Source organism: Temnothorax longispinosus, chromosome 5 (genome assembly GCF_030848805.1).
Source record: "Temnothorax longispinosus isolate EJ_2023e chromosome 5, Tlon_JGU_v1, whole genome shotgun sequence".
In the NCBI taxonomy this organism is placed as follows: Eukaryota; Metazoa; Arthropoda; class Insecta; order Hymenoptera; family Formicidae; genus Temnothorax; species Temnothorax longispinosus.
The window spans coordinates 8,993,236-9,010,029 of NC_092362.1; positions in this window are offsets into that span (position 1 = coordinate 8,993,236).

The window sequence follows — 16,794 nt, forward strand, 5'->3', positions numbered from 1 at the left end:
TTTAAAAACTAATATTCAAGGCGCTTTGTGTGTTCCTTTACGAACACTATCTATATGAATATTTTGTGCGTTTCTTGTGTTGTGGTTAGTTAAGCTCAATACACATGCTGCCTGCGTGTTTTAAATGTCGAAAAACTATTGTTAACAGGTCGATTGAGTGCAACGAATGCAAAAGGGTGTTTCATCCTGGGTGTATTAGGTCATATTCAGTGTCAAAAAACGCTGGTTCCTGCTGTATATCATTATTATCGTCTTCGGACATACCCCCTCTTACACCCACAACTGAAAAAAGCGCGCCTTCATTTGAGTTTAAAGATATGGCCTCTTCTGCGGATTCACGTACTCAATCGACCCCATTGCCTGCGACGAACGATCTATTGTTGCGACTGATTGAGCAAATGAAACAGTCTGACGCAAGGATCTCTGCTTTCATTGACAACCAGCAGAAAATTAATGATGAGATTACCAAGTCTGATCAAAAGATTTCTGCTTTCATTAAAAATCAACAAAGAACGAATGAAGCAATCAATACTAAGCTTGATCTGATAAATAGCTTATCTGAAACAGTAGCCGGCAATTCTCAACGTATTTCCTCCTTGGAGCTTGAGAATGCGGCTCTAAAAGAGAACTTCAAGAATTGAAATCGTCTTGCTTTGATTTTCATGCTGGTGGTGCTAACGAGGTTATTGTGTCTGGGCTGCCGGAGCCGCTTTCTGTTGCTCCTTCTGTGGCTGCTGGTAATGTGCTTGCTGCGCTCGGTGTTTCGGATATTTCGCCTCATATTTTAAATGTAAGAGTCGTCCGCAAGCCTCTCCCTGATTCTGCTTCTTCTCATTCAAATGCTACTGCCGCCAGTAATTCTCTTTTTATTACTGTGACTTCTAACTCCGTCCGCGACCTAATTATTTCGAAGAAGCGAGCTAAGGGTGTTCTTAGGCAGGGTGAGGTTTGTGGAAATGACTCCAGAAGTATTGTTTATATCAATGAACTACTCTCTAAGGATAGTTACGAACTGTTGCAGCAGACGAGGCGTGTGGCTAGGGAGCGGTTATATAAATATGTGTGGGTAAGGCATGGGCGGATTTGCGTGAGACAATCTGATGGCTCGCCTGTTATCTACATCAGCTCGAGTACTAATCTGAATCGCCTCGATTGACCAGACCAGATACACCCACTGAGGCGCTCTAATCATAATGAATCTGAATTCCGAGTTGCTCATTTCATTGCTAATTCTCTTCGTGGTCACATCGAGCTTCTCAGGCTTCACTTCCGAAACTTGCGCCTCAGTACTTAGTTTTATATACACTGTTTTGTTCTCTTTAGAAATACTGCTCCTTATCTTATTCTTTTCACTGTATTTATCGTTAGCCAAGCTGCGTTAGTTCTTAGTTTTTTACAGTGTATATTATTGAGATTGCTGGTTGCTTGCCTTAAGAGAGAGAGCATGCACATCATACTAACTTCTGTCTGTTATACTTTGCTTTTGTTTATATCACATTGTATCTTTGCATCTTGTATTGTATTGTATTGTAATCACCATATTATTGTAACTGCTATTACTTTTTGCCCTTTAGCCTTTGCTTGGGCATAATAAATTTTATCAATCAATCAATCAATCAATCAATCTCTCTCTCTCTCTCTCTCTCTCTCTCTCTCTCTCTCTCTCTCTCTCTCTCTCTCGTCCATCGACCGCTTTCGGTATTTTACGTCGAAAGAAGTAAATATAATTAAAATGTGCAAAATTTGGCTTGCTTCAAAGTTGCTCATATGATTGAATAAAAAAGTGCACAACCAAATATAATTTTAATACGTAATAGACCGTAACGATTCAATTTTATCTTACATATGTATACGTACTTTCACGCTTCTCGTCGTGCATTTCTCGACGGCATAAATAGAAGCCTTTTTGCATACTTGGTCAATTTATTTCATTGCTTTCGGGGGTATTGGATGAAATAACGGTTTAAACATTGTTAATATTTTTTGTTCGGAAACATATGATACGTCTATTCTCGTGATATATGAATATTGATATTCGTATAATAATGTATATGAATAATGATAAAAAAATTAATACCGTTATGTATTTGAATCCTCCTTTTTCATTGTATCGAGCATTTCGTATCTATCGTTGTCTTTGTAATTGATTGAGCAATTTTGAACGATTGTATTGAAGAAGCGTTTAAAATTTGATTCGCTTGAAGCAACGTTTGACGGACGTTTCATTGAAATCATAATTTATGATATGTGCACCGCGAGAAAGTTGCGCGATCGGATTTTTCACATCGTTATGGCCCTGAAAAGGACCAATTTTGTCTTCGATTCAAGAAAATATATATATCGTCTGTTAGTTAAAAAAATACCTTCGATACTTTGTTGCTTGAAAAATAAAAACCTTGAATATCGAGAATGATTCTCGGAATAATGATGCGGCGATTTTGGAGAATGAATTCGAGAGTGAAATCGATAGTTGCGGACAATGAATCCTTATGTAATACCCGGCCGAGCCAAGAGCTCCGTATAGCGTCGCGATATCCTCCATCTGTACAATTGGAATGTCTCCGTCGCGGAACTATTCTCTCATTCTTTCTGCATTTATCTCGAATTCGTTCTCCAAAATCGCCGCGTCGTTATTCCGAGAATCAGTCTCGATATTCAAGGTCCTTATTTTTCCAATTCACACATACCTAACTTACCGTGGTACGTTGAGTATGCTCAACGTCAACGAAATATTAAATATCTTTCGACTAGGCTTATCAATGTCGTTCGTGGATGCCGCGAACAGATTGCCTCGTGAATAAAATCGTATTGTTAAATACGATTTGTATTTATTTTTTCCAAGTAATATACATAATTTTCATGAATTAAGGACGAAATCGGTCCTTTTCAGGGCCGTAATGATGTACCAAATCCGATCGCGCAACCTTCTTGCGGTGCACATTGGGTAACGCTACACCGAAAAAATTGTATTCTCATTTTATGAATATACCACTTATCCTTATAATATTTTACACTGAAATAAGCGCCAAGAGGATCCTCTTAGTTTTAGAGGGAAATCCTCTAAAGATTCTTAAGTTTCAGATATTCTTAATGTGTAAGAATATATACTACAGATATTCTCAAGTATCAGATATTCTTAAACTTGTAAGAATATATACTAAAGATATTCTCAAGTATCAGATATTCTTAAACTTGTAAGAATATATACTAAAGATATTCTCAAGTATCAGATATTCTTAAACTTGTAAGAATATATACTAAATGGAATGTTTTCTTATTATTCACTGAGAGAAACGTTTTATTACTATGTAAACCAACATTTTTTGCTACGAGAGCTAATTAATTTTGCAATAATAGCAAAATCTTTTGTTGCAATAGCAAAGTTCGGTAAGACTTTGCTATTATTGTAAAATTAATTACCTCTTGCAGCCAAAATGTTGGTTGTTCGCGTAGTAACGAAACCTTTCAGTGTTTTTTCCACAGAGGATTTTCTCTCAACTATATTAGTCAACTTATCTGAATTATTGAGATTTTCAACATTAGCCAAAATAGCATCAAAAACACCAGGTAATTCCAGGAAGTGTTCTTTAAAACATATTTCATTGGAATGTATTGACCTGTCAGTTCTATTGGTGTTGAAACAGCAACGTTTCCAACTTTTACCATTTTCTCTGAAACTCCAATTCTATAAGTCTTAGGACATATATAAGACTGGCTTGCTTCAAGCACGTTCACTCTTTGGGTCTCGGTCTCCTTGAAATACGTTCTCTATTATATTAAACATTTAAATCAAATGCTGCATATCGTTCTGTCTTTGTTCAATAGCTTGCAACATAGATAATAATTTCGATCGAAGCATTGTAATAAAATTGCCAGAAACAAATTCAGACCTAAGTTCAATTACCTCCTGCACGTGAGTTCTGTTCAAAGTACTGGACGCATATAATTTAGCAATTAAAACTCTGGATGATACAAATATAGCATTCTTGAAATCAAGAGCAGTAATAGCAATATTATGTATGTCTACAATCTCGTCATTTTGAAATCACCATTACCAATATGTTCAAGGGCATTTCTCATATTAAAGTTTAGTTGTACATTATTTTCATTAACTTGCGCCAAATGCTCCTGATAAAGAGCCTGTAATGGCATTTCATCGAGCATATGAGCAGCAGAATGTTTATCTTTTAAATGTTTTTGAAAGCTTTTATCGAATTATACTCTCGTGAGCAACCATTTTGGGCGCATTTATACACACTAGAAACATTATATGAATGAATTGTCTGTAAATGACAGCACGATGCTTTAATGGAAGGCAACTGGAAATGGCAGTCCTTACAAATATACATTTATTAAAATAAGAAAAGTTCTGCAACGTAAAACGAAATCGTACAATAGTCTTAAGCACTAGATTTTCTTTGAAACTAATCCCTTTAAGGAACTAAGTATATTTGTTACTCGAGGAATATTATCGTCCTTTTTAAGATACGAATCATAAAAATACTTCTGAATAAAAAGCCAGACTGCTCGGCACTCCTCTTGATATACGCACCGTCTAGCGCGTGAAACGCCTTGAAAACACGTATCCAAAGCTTTTAATGGAGTACGAAGCTCATATCGCACAACATCTATTTGAACGTAACTGGCAGTAATGTTCGATAAAGTAGGTCCCAACAAATATCAACGTCGGCTGCAAGTTGAGGCCGCGATTTGCCAGCCACTCGCTGTGAACCTTGATTTGACGATTCAAGTCCCCCGGAATCTGAAAAATATTTTTAAAAACAGTGAGTTTATGTACTTAATTATTGTCATAAAATAGAAATATTTACTATAAATGACAATTACAAGGACACGGAGGATAAAGGCCTTTCTGGCTTCTGCGACGGATGGTATATTATGCTCGCACCTCTTGTCCTTTTACAGCAAAGTGATGGCGGTAAATGAAATAGAATTACGTCATTTTTGTCTGAAAAACATAAATAAAGTAGTTGAAGTAAATTAATAAAAGTTATATAAATTAATATATAATTATACAAATAAGTAACGAAAGAAATTGGGCCACGAAATACAGTCTTCTTATAAATAGGGGAGACCGGGGCTAAACCGCCAACGGGGTTGAACCGCCAAATCAAATATCTCGGAACCTGTATATTGTGCGAACTCGCTATTAACATTGTAACGCTGCTTATGGTACCCATGTGACCAACGGAGTTTCGGCAGGTTACCTGCCGTGTTATGATTTTTACAAGGGCAAACGTGTTTTCGGAAGGTGAAAGTGAAATTTTCTGCGCGTGGAAATTTTGTAATATTTGAATATTATTGTATCACCGAATCTCAAAGTAAGTGATTATAAAGAGTAATGCATGCTGAACACGAATCCAGTGTAGTTTTTTCATTATCGTTGATGTCTAATATTTCGTGGGCGATCAAACCTGAAACTTATGTTTGGGGCTTATCCGCCAGTAAGCACCCGGGGATGGTCCGCCAGTCTCGTCACTGTGGCGTGCCGGGCGCACGACTTCAGCTCACGGCGATTTCAGGTTAGGTTTCCCTCGAGCGTGATTCTGTCTTCCCTTGCACGTGCGTCAGTTCGTATAGGAGGGAAATGGTACGCACACGTTTCGTCGCAAAGCGGATGTTTTGGCCGACCGAAAAGATGGCGGACCGTTGTTTCTGAGATCGCTCGCGCTCACGGCACGTCGGCGAGGCACGGCACGGCTCTGAGATTCCGCGGTTTCCGCGCGAGAGTTGACATGCCGCGCGCGAGGTAGATCGTCCCGGCCGCGGTAGATCGTCGTTGTTGGTCGTTGTGTCAGTGTCAGTGTAGTGGTGGTGGTGTCGGTGGTGGTGGTGGTCGTGACCGTCGTCGTCGTCGTCGTCGTCGTCGTCGTCGCGCGTCGTCGTCGTCGTCGTCGTCGTCGTCGTCGTCGTCCGTCGTCGCGCGTCGTCGTCGTCGTCGTCGTCGTCGTCGTCGTCGTCGTCGTCGTCGTCGTCGTCGTCGTCCGTCGTCGCGCGTCGTCGTCGTCGTCGTCGTCGTCGTCGTCGTCGTCGTCGTCGTCGTCGTCGTCGTCCGTCGTCGCGCGTCGTCGTCGTCGTCGCCGTCGTCGTCGTCGTCGTCGTCGTCGTCGTCGTCGTCGTCGTCGTCGTCGTCGTCGTCGTCGTCCGTCGTCGCGCGTCGTCGTCGTCGTCGTCGTCGTGCGCTCCAGTGCGCTCGTCAGGATCTGTATTCACGTGCCTAAATTGTTTTATGGAATAGGTAAACAATTATTTTTTAATAACGTTTCGCATAAAAATTTATAAATTTTTATATTTTTCTCTTAAAAAACAATTATTAAGACTCTTGCGATTGTTGAATAGAAGACGTTGCTTTATTCAGCTGCGCTATCGGTCTAGTTTCTCTCAGATACTGAAAGCGCAAAGGATGCGTGTCACTGACCAATTACGCAAAAGTTCTGGCCAAGACTCAATACTGTCATATTTGAAGCGTGCGATTGCAGTTTTAACCGTAGAGTCGTTTGGATCGCAACTTCCTGAAATATACCAAAAATATAAAATTAAACAGTCGAGACAAGTTTTGAATTTCTCCTAATTATTTCTACACATTTGCATACTTAAATTAGCTATAAAATCGTATTCTCCTTTTGTATTGGATATTTAACTGATAAATCTGATTTCTTTATTGCTAAACATATCTGATATTTTTATTACTGTCGAAAACTTGCTAGAAATTTTGAGAAACTATAAATAAAGAGCGAGAGAGCAATTACAATTATTACTTGCAAATTTTGCAGGATGAGTGATTCGATTTTTACTCGAGACAAAAGAAGATTCAGAATGAGTTTCCCAAGAACCAGTAGCTTTTTTTTACTTTATATTTGACATTTTTATTTTATCGGAAAGTTTTCCCGTAGCATTTTTCTATGTTTTCCTACTGGCGGACAATAATACGATTCCCGCACGAAAGACATTCGTTAACGATAAATAAATTAAATAAATTTATTTAATACGCGTGCGGCTACGGAGCATGCGCATATGGCCGCAGGGCATGTTCGTGGTCGCTACCAGTCGCTACATCGCGTCGGTATGACAGGTCTCATAACCTGATAGTCGTCAACTTTAACAGTTAATATCTCGCGTCGCGGGGCCGAGCGGGGCTTTTTTCTGCCAGATTCATTCGTTTTGTGCAAAAACGCGTCGATTAAGCCTAAATTCATCGAAATCGGTGAGGAGGGAGCTCTCCTTCAGTTTTACCAATTTTAGTAATAATTTTTCGCTTGTAAACTTTACCTTAGTTTCACACGAAAACAATTTACATAGCTTAGTTGCCGCAATGTTGTATTCGGAACCTGTCGTCGGCCTATAAAGAAAGTCAGAGAAGATACGATTTAACAAATTTTTATTTCGTCAAAGAGCTAAGAACTGTAATATACTTACAAGTGATTCAGCTGGAGAATGGCATTAGCCACAGCTTCTGTTATAGCAGATCTATTTGCATCAGTGAGCATACCCTTTTTTTTCAAAATTCTGAAGAGCAGCGTTACTTTTTAAAGAGTGATATTTCACAAGTTTCTAAAAGTCCTAAAAGATTGAAAGTTAGAAATAAAAAGTTATTATCACTGAATATGGATAGCAAATCCATCTAATAGATATCACAGAGAATAGTAAACCAAAATTACAAATCAAAGCAGTTAATTTTTCAGACGATTTGAAAGAAAGGATGTGTCGGCTCTGTTTGTGCTTAGGGTTTTTTTCAATAGATGCGCTTTCTTCTGTCTCTTTAAATCGCTTTTTTCTATTCTCTTGAGTCAAATCAAGATTTGAAACAGATGATAAGGAAAACGTTTGTTCTAAATCTAAATCTGTGTCCTTAATCGAATGGCTCTGCAAAAAGTGAAAATAAGTTTCTGTTACATGGAAGAATTTTCCACTTGAGTTAAAAGATTTTCATTTTGATGCCAAATAATTTTAAATAAAATATTTTAAACAAAAAGATATTTTCTCTCAAGTGATTGCTTCACACAGTTACAACTATATAAAGAGTTAATATCTATACGATTAATTAATTTTCTAAAAATAATAATAACTATTGGAACAGTGCTATTCAGCTATGCTCTTTTTTGTGGCTGCTGGAGTAATTATAAAAAACATTTTTAAATGCAAGATTTCAAAAATTCTACTATAAGTCTAATTGATAAAAATCTATTATTAAACATTTTAATTTCAGATATAGATATCACTTACCAAAGTAAAATCCTCAGGTAGTTGAGATACATCTGAAATAGAATCTAATATTATGTCGGTATTATCAGGTCGTCTGTAATTGCTACGGAAAGAGACTTCTTACAAGTCTGTAAATAAAAATCATGAGCATTAGTTTTAATTTAATATAAGTATGACCGTATTAATCTATAAAAAAAACTGATTATTAAGGAAGGGTTGAAATGTGAAATTAGTTGGATTTAGATGCTTTGCTGATAATACCTCTCCTTGAACAGCAGACTCACTTACTGCTAGACGCTTCCAACCACTAAGGAAACCTGCTCGCAATCCTATTTGAGGAATTAATTGTTTTATTAATTCTTCATTTAGAGCGAGTGGTCTCCTCGTACTATTAATTTTTTATCTGAGAAAAACAAGAAATAAAAGTAACTACTTGTATAGAAACGTGTAACGGCCTGACTTTATCGAACGCGGACTGGCGTGCAGGATCGGGAGTCCGATGAAAGGCCCAGAGACAATAATCAATTTAGGTGGTACATGCAGTAGTTTATTCAGCTTAGCTTATTATATACAACGAAGGGGCAGTGCGGGTGCACTCGATAACGGACGCGGTAGCACGCTATTCGACGGACTCGGCAGTATTTGATATAGCGCAGGGACGGACAGAACGCGGTATATACAACGAAGGAGTAGTGCGGGTGCACTTGATAACGAACGCGGTATCGTTACTCGACGGGCTCGGTATATTACATAGACGTATTACAGTACATAGGCGGACGCGGTATATTACAGGTAGTGCATGTGCACTCGATAACGACGCGGTATTTAATAACGAACGCGGTATCGTTACTCAACGGGCTCGGTATATTACATAGACGTATTACAGTACATAGGCGGACGCGGTATATTACAGGTAGTGCATGTGCACTCGATAACGACGCGGTATTTAAGGTACGGGACGGATTCGGTATATTACCGTTAATACCTGTACGCTCGCGGATGCCGCGGTAATATGCGTGCAGGGACGCGTAACGTAGGATGGAAGATTTCCGGAGCTCCAGGGCGGCGGCAGCGAGAGCCCTCGTTGCGAGGCCGAGCGCGCTCGACCCCGCGTAACCGTGCCTTCGGGGTTAGTTCTGAGGGAGTGCGGGAACACCTGAGAGCTCTCAGTCGAGGCTCGGAGCACCGGACCTCGTTGGCGTGTTCCCTAGGAGTCGGGAATAGGTTTCGTCTTGGAAGTAGCGGATCTTTAGACGAAGTGTCTTTTTCTCGCCGGAGCGGCGGTTTATATACCCGCCCGGCGCGGCGGGTTCGCTAGGAGCGCCGATCGTCGCGCTGTGGTGGGGCGGCGCGGCGCCGCGCTCGTCCTCGGGGCGGCTCGGCTCCCGTCGTCGCTCGTCGGGAGGCACCGGTGCCGCGCTTGGCCCGCGCACACGGTGCGTTTTGAAGTACGTTTAAAATGTGGGCGCACCGCGCCCTGGTCTTCGCCTGACTGGTCGTCGGTCGGGCGGCATCCGGCGGTCGTTAGCCGGGAACGGTGCTTAGCGCAAGGGGTGCATCGTTACAAACGTGCAACGTTTTTGGCATTTCTGCATTGAACGGAAGAAGGCACGATATCTTGCAGCTTGCAGCTTGCAGCTTGCAGCACATCCACACAGTAATATCGAAATGCAAACGCAACAAAGTTAACCTGACTAAATACGTATAATTTACAATCATGTTTTCAATTTAATTATTTCGTATTTAAGACAAGCATAATAATATTAACAAATTCGTGTAATTTACAACAATATGATTTTATTGATACATTGAATTTAGGAAATAGTAAATTTTATTGTGCTATCTAATGTATAATTGATCCAAATAAGTAATAATGTCGAAGAAAATTAATATAATTAACAAGATGATGCAAAATTGATTACAAATATTTATATTTATTTAAATTGTGAATAAATAAGTTATAAACGGATTAAATAATCGCTTTCTAAAGAACATGGTAATTCTTTTACTTATTACGCTTGATACAAAATAAAATATAATATTCAGTTAATCATGTCAATTGATATTTTTTGCACAAACAAAATATTTTATTTACTTGATAGATTTGACTAACCGTACTATATTTACTTGTATTTTTTCAATCATATTATAATTATATTATTCGTTTTATTTTCCAATCGTATATTATTCATGAAAATATATTACTGTTACGATATACAAATGGTACAGTTCGTTAAATCTTTGTTAAAATTAAATACTTGTTAATTAAATATTTATTTTCAAAAAATAAACCATTGTATCTATATATCAAAACGTGGCAGTTTTGATTAAGAAATAGTTTTTTGATTCAGCAGCTTCTTCTTTCTCAGTATCTGAGGAAATACGCACACAAAAAATCCAAAGTGTTTAAGGGTTAATATGAATATTATAAATATAATAACCTACCGCTTATAGCAAGAATTTTAGCCGGAGCCTTTGTTTCTTTCTGTGTTTTAAAATATTTCCATGTTAGTTTTACAATTTTGTCTATATGTCTGTCTTTTTTGGGTATCATTGATAATTTTACTACATTTTTTTGCTCGCTTTAAAGCCACCGAATCAATACAAACTTTTTTACTTGAGGCATAATTCTTATATAAATAAATTCTTTGTTCTATATTTCAAGATGTCATTTAAAATAAATGAATGATGCGCAGCATACATTTGCGACAAATTCAAAGCTGTTTTGAGTCTGAAGTTACTGCGAATATTTCGTATCATATGTATAGCTGAACTGGTGTACACTCGTTGTACTAGAAATGCAATAGATATATATTTCAAGTTTGGCAAAAGTGACTGTATTTGAAATATAATTGTAAATATTGAAATATATAGATAATAATTTGTCGTACGAATCTCTGGGCTGGGCTGGTACGGCACGATCTAATTCTTCTTTCACCGGTAGCGGCAGAGGTAGCTTCCTCTCCACAGTTGCAGTCTTGTCTCCATCATCCGGGCTACTGAGATCAGAGGTCTCCGTGTCGGAAAGCTGGCAGCTAGTTGATGAAGGTGGCGGTGGCAGTTGTCTGCGAGAAAGCTGCGGTGTTACTATTCTAGTAGTGGCGTTATCGTATGGTAATCGTACCGGCAAACCAAATCGCCTCTGGGTCTCCGTCAGCTCCACCTCTAGTGTTATCACTCTATCTTTAAGACTTTTCACTAATGCATTGTATTCTGTGTTCTTTTCCTGTAACAATTGTTGATAGAACTCGTCTCTAGCCGTAATATCTGCACGCAATTCCTTTGCAGCTCTTCTAGCTCTGGCGTACTTCTGTTGCAGAGCTGCGTTTTGCGCCGTCGCCTGTGACAGCATCTCCCTGGCTGTCGACAGGTCCTGGCGGGCGGTGCCCAATGCTCTCTCCGATTCGTGAAAGCGTAATCCTGATTCCCGCAGTTTGGCTGCATACTCTTCGTTACCTGCTCCGCTGTTTTCCAATTCTACTAACTTCGCCTTGAGCTTTTCCACTTCCTCGTCCGCTAATGAGAGTTTATACTGACTCTTTTGCAAGAGCAATCTCAGACTGTCTACGTCGCTCTGCGTAGTGCCATTGTGTTGTGACATGGACGAGCCGAGTATCGGAGATCGACTGCGACTAGAAGGCGACAGGTAATTTTCGATGGGGCTATGTGCCGGTTCTCCCTCCGAGCAAGAGGACATCGCCGGCGAACTGGGAATCCCACTCATCCCGCTACCAACAGAGATATCCTCGCTTCCTCGTTGGCCATCGGGAGAAGCATCGGAGAAGTTGAGTTTTCTATTGACAGCGTTCGGCAGTTCTCTCTCTTTATCCGCCTGGAGACTCTGCCTAATCAACATTGCCACCTCCGAATTCTTGAGATCCCTCTCCCTGCCGATGACAAATCGCACGAGACCGGAGGTGTTCCTCAGCACACTAGCGGCGTAAGCCTGCGTCACGCCGACCAAACTCTTGCCGTTAACCTCTAATCTCTAATTTCTATGTTATTCCTGTTAATGCTCTTACAACACCTTGTGTTTATGTAAATTTTGATAATTTAACATATGTTGTTTTACCGATTAATAAAAAAGAACTTAAATAAAATTATTCATTATTGAAAACTGATACATTCGTATAAAACTTGTCGAATGTATATGTAAATGAATCGAGTTAACGGTGAAAAATGCGGGATATTTGTCGCAACTTGAAATACGCGCAAATGTATTGCAAATTTAACGCTACGGTCTTCCAAATTAAAGAATGCTTTGTCACTAATTGATATTTCTTTTTACAGACTTGCCGCAGGAACGTTATCGAAGGAACGTCGTAACGCGCGGATCGAGTGACACTCGCGTTGACAGTGCTTCTAAAGTGCTTTTGTGTCGAACGCTTTTGTGGACACCCGCGAGTGTTGCGATTGCGCGAAAATTGACATTTCTTTTTACAGACTTGCCGCAGTAACGTTACCGGAGGAACGTCGTAACGCGCGGATCGAGTGACGCTCGCGTTGACAATGCTTCTAAAGTGCTTTTGTGTCGAACCCCTTTTTGTGGACACCCGCGAGTGTTGCGATTGCGCGAAAATTGACATTTCTTTTTACAGACTTGCCGCAGGAACGTTACTGGAGTAACGTCGTAACGCGCGCGGATCGAGTGACACTCGCGTTGAGACAGTGCTTTTGTGTCGAACGCTTTTGTGGACACCCGCGAGTGTTGCGATTGCGCGAAATATGTGCGACGCCGATGATCCACCGAGCCCACCGGAGGGTCGCGTCGTTGGCGAGACCCAGGCGCTCGTCCACGACGATCCATCGACAACGACGGTGGATAATGTGCTTTGTCGTGCTAGAATTATGTACCTGCCGCTGCCGCGGCGGCCGCCGCCGCCGTTTATTTCAAACGTGGACGCGATAGACCAATATTGTGAAACGGCGCAGGAACGCTATCAGCGTCACCAAGTGCAGCGTCAGCAGCAGCAGCAGCAGCAGCAGCAGCAGCAGCCGACACCGCAACGACGATTGCCGATCATAACGCAACAGGTAATCGTTTCAGCAGCTATTTGTCCGCCACCTGATCGTCCGCAAAACGAACGTATTCGAAGGGCCCTTGAGCTCTTACGATTACACGGGATACTGCCGCCTCTTCCCGGAACACGGGAACCGCCGGTAAGCGGTCGCGTAAGCGTGAGCTCTCGATCGCGCCCGTCCGAAAACGTTCGCGTCACCGACGAACCCATTGTCCTATCCGACGACTCCTCTCGATCGCGCCCGTCCGAAAACGTACGCGTCACCGACGAACCGATCGTCATATCCGACGACTCCTCTCGATCGCGCCCGTCCGAAAACGTCCGCGTAACCGACGAACCGATCGTCATATCCGACGACTCCTCTCGATCGCGCCCGTCCGAAAACGTCCGCGTAACCGACGAACCGATCGTCATATCCGACGACTCCTCTCGATCGCGCCCGTCCGAAAACGTCCGCGTCACCGACGAACCGATCGGCGTATCCGACAACTCCGAAGTTGACAGTTCGTCGATTATTAACATTTTGGATGACGAGGAAGAAGCGGTTACGAGGAATAGGGATGAGCAAACTTCGCGATTTAGCAGCGACAACGAGGAGGACGACGACGACGACGACCCCCGTCACCCACTGATAAGACGGCTCAATCCCACCGTCCTAAACGTCAACGACCCAAGGAGTTACGATAGGACCAGCGATATAGATTCGTTGATCGTGGTTAGCAGGACGCTAGAGCCATTTAAATGCAACGTAATCTGTAAAATACATATAAAGCCAAAATTATAATGGTAGTGAAAAACACGAAATTAACGAGATACATCGCGAAAAGAGACCAATTTCGTCCGCCCGTACGCGAACCGGCGTTCGCCGTCCGCTACGGCGATGAAGTAGACAAGCGCGGCTAGTTCTGCGAATTCGAACTGGGAAAAATAGACTTCCTGTCCGTGTACGTGTTGTTCCAGCTAGACCGGGAAAATGAATTCTTTCACGGTGTTCCGCGAACAACGAACCGCGACGAGGACGGGCAATTGCGGCGTGCAGCGGCCACATTTATCCAGCGCATCGTCGTACGCGCGGCACGAGAACTTCCGACGCGGACGGAAACGGCGCGAGCGGGCATAAAATACGTCGCGGACGAGGTAGATCGGACGTACAGTGGGGAGCATTAATGAGTTCCGTTACCCGGTGAGCTACGGTGCAGAGCGGTGCAGGCGAGCGCGCTACGTTACCGTCACGGTCGATAAAAGGTTCAAATACAGAACCGCGAACGCGTAAAAATGGTCAGTCACGCTGTATTGCTCGCGCGTGCATTTGATTAAAAAAACATTTTTAATACAATTTGATGCACACAATTAATACGTATTACATACAATATAACAATCATAGGTGAATATGTAATTATAATTGTATTATTATGCATCTGCAACTATTATTCCACCGACTAAGTATGTGTTTACTGGAATAATATAATTACAGATAATATGATAATTATAATTACAACATTATTACCTATAATTATTCTATTGCATATAAAAAATTATTTCGCGATATTTTATAATTTTTACGATGTCGTATTATTTTCAGTATCTTATTTATAAGTAAATAAATATTAAAATTAAAAGCTAAGTAATGTTACGGCCAATATTCCGAGCAATATTAAAGTATTAATAAAAAGCTAGGTATATATACATTTGAATTATAATTATCGAGTCAACTTTTCGACTTGGTCTTTCTCAGGGCATTACATTCAAACTTACAAGTGATATAAATAAAAATAATAATAACTGTTGAAGTTCACATTATCAACACTGAAAATTATAGTCATCGCCGATGGAACGATTACGACACGCAAAAGAAATAAGGTCAAAGCCAACTTCGAATTAAACGCCGTCACAGGCCACATAATTACAATAATTGTTACCGATTACAATAAATCCTGATCTGAGTTGCAGCTGACGGAGGTGCTAATTTCGTGCATTTTTTGTATATTTTAAAAGGTTCTTGACGCAACACTGATCTCTACTTCCATTTAATATCGGACATGACAATTTCCGACGTTGAGCATGGCTGATACCAGGATCATACAGAGGATTGCCCGAGTCGACGTTTACCGATCGACCATGTGACCGGACGGCACGTGTTGAGCCCGATTCCGGCGGATAATATTCCTATCGAACGGTCGCCACTCGGTTTTACCTTAGACTACCGAGAAGGTAAGGGTTCGCATCAACGCCCCGATTATTCGCAAGACGCTAATAGGATTTATTTGTTTCAGAAGGATGTCTCTGATGGATCACCGTTGCTGCTTCTCATCCCTGGATCCTCGCTTTACATCGCATACCAGATAGAGGTAAGTAAGGATAAAATTATTATATCCTAATTATTTGAATTTTATTTCAGACTGATGTCCCTGTTGGATCACCGTTGCTGCTTCTCATCCCTGGATCCTCGCTTTACATCGCATACCAGATAGAAGTAAGTAATTATAAAATAATTATGTGATAATTATTTTATGTTTTGTTGCAGATCGACGCCCGGAATGGATCGCCGTTGCCGTTACCCGTCTCTGGATCCTCGCTTTACCTCGCATACCAGATAAGGGTAAGTCTCGATAATTATGTTTTAATTACGTACTAATTTGCTTCTTTCTTTCAGGTTCCCGCCTCGGATGGATCGCTGCTCTGTTGCTGCTCTGCTTCCCCGGATCCTCGCTTTACATCGCATACCGGATTGCCGCTGGCCAACGTTGGATCATCGCCGAAGGACAAAGTAAGTAGAAGGTAAGTATCGATAATTTTTTATAATTAATCAAGAGAATTTGTTTCAGAATTAATTAATCTTTAATTCCAGATCATCATTTCAACATTACAGGCCGTTTCACAATATCATAAAGGTGTCTCACAACGCGAGTTTCTCGCCTCGGTGTGAATGTCGCTTTATTTTAATAAAGTTGCACAATTATTCAAATTGCGTATCTCGGCTTATTCGTTTAGTCGATACGATGCTTTTATTCCAGATAATTATTCCGATCGGAGGACTTTGTGCCCCGTGATTGTTAAACTATGATCACCACTCGGCCGTGATCATCACTCTATTATACAATGTTCGTACGCAGAATTAACGAACGAGTATTCGGTGGTTAAATACAATAATTAATATTGTCCGCACAATATTCCGTATCCGCGTGACCCAATGCCCGTGGTTGTTATATACTCGATAATGCACTTCCGTTAATTAACAATGTATCCGAATTTCAACTCGCGTATTGTTGCTAACACTCGATTGTATTTGGCAATTAATTGCCCCTCGCTGTTAGTTAAGACGAGTAATTTTACGCGATAGTACGCGGGAGTTTTCGGTTGTAAAGTATAACGCGTATGCCGATCGTACAGAGTGTGATACGTGTGTTCGCCACGGCTATACCCGAGAGACTGCCTCGAGCGGTCGCTCTCGCTTGGGCTCCCCACTTATGCCGGATCGTTCCCACTCCTCGGAACTTTCTCGATCGTCTATTGTTCGCGGCCGGCACATCTGGCGCGATCATGCGAAAACACT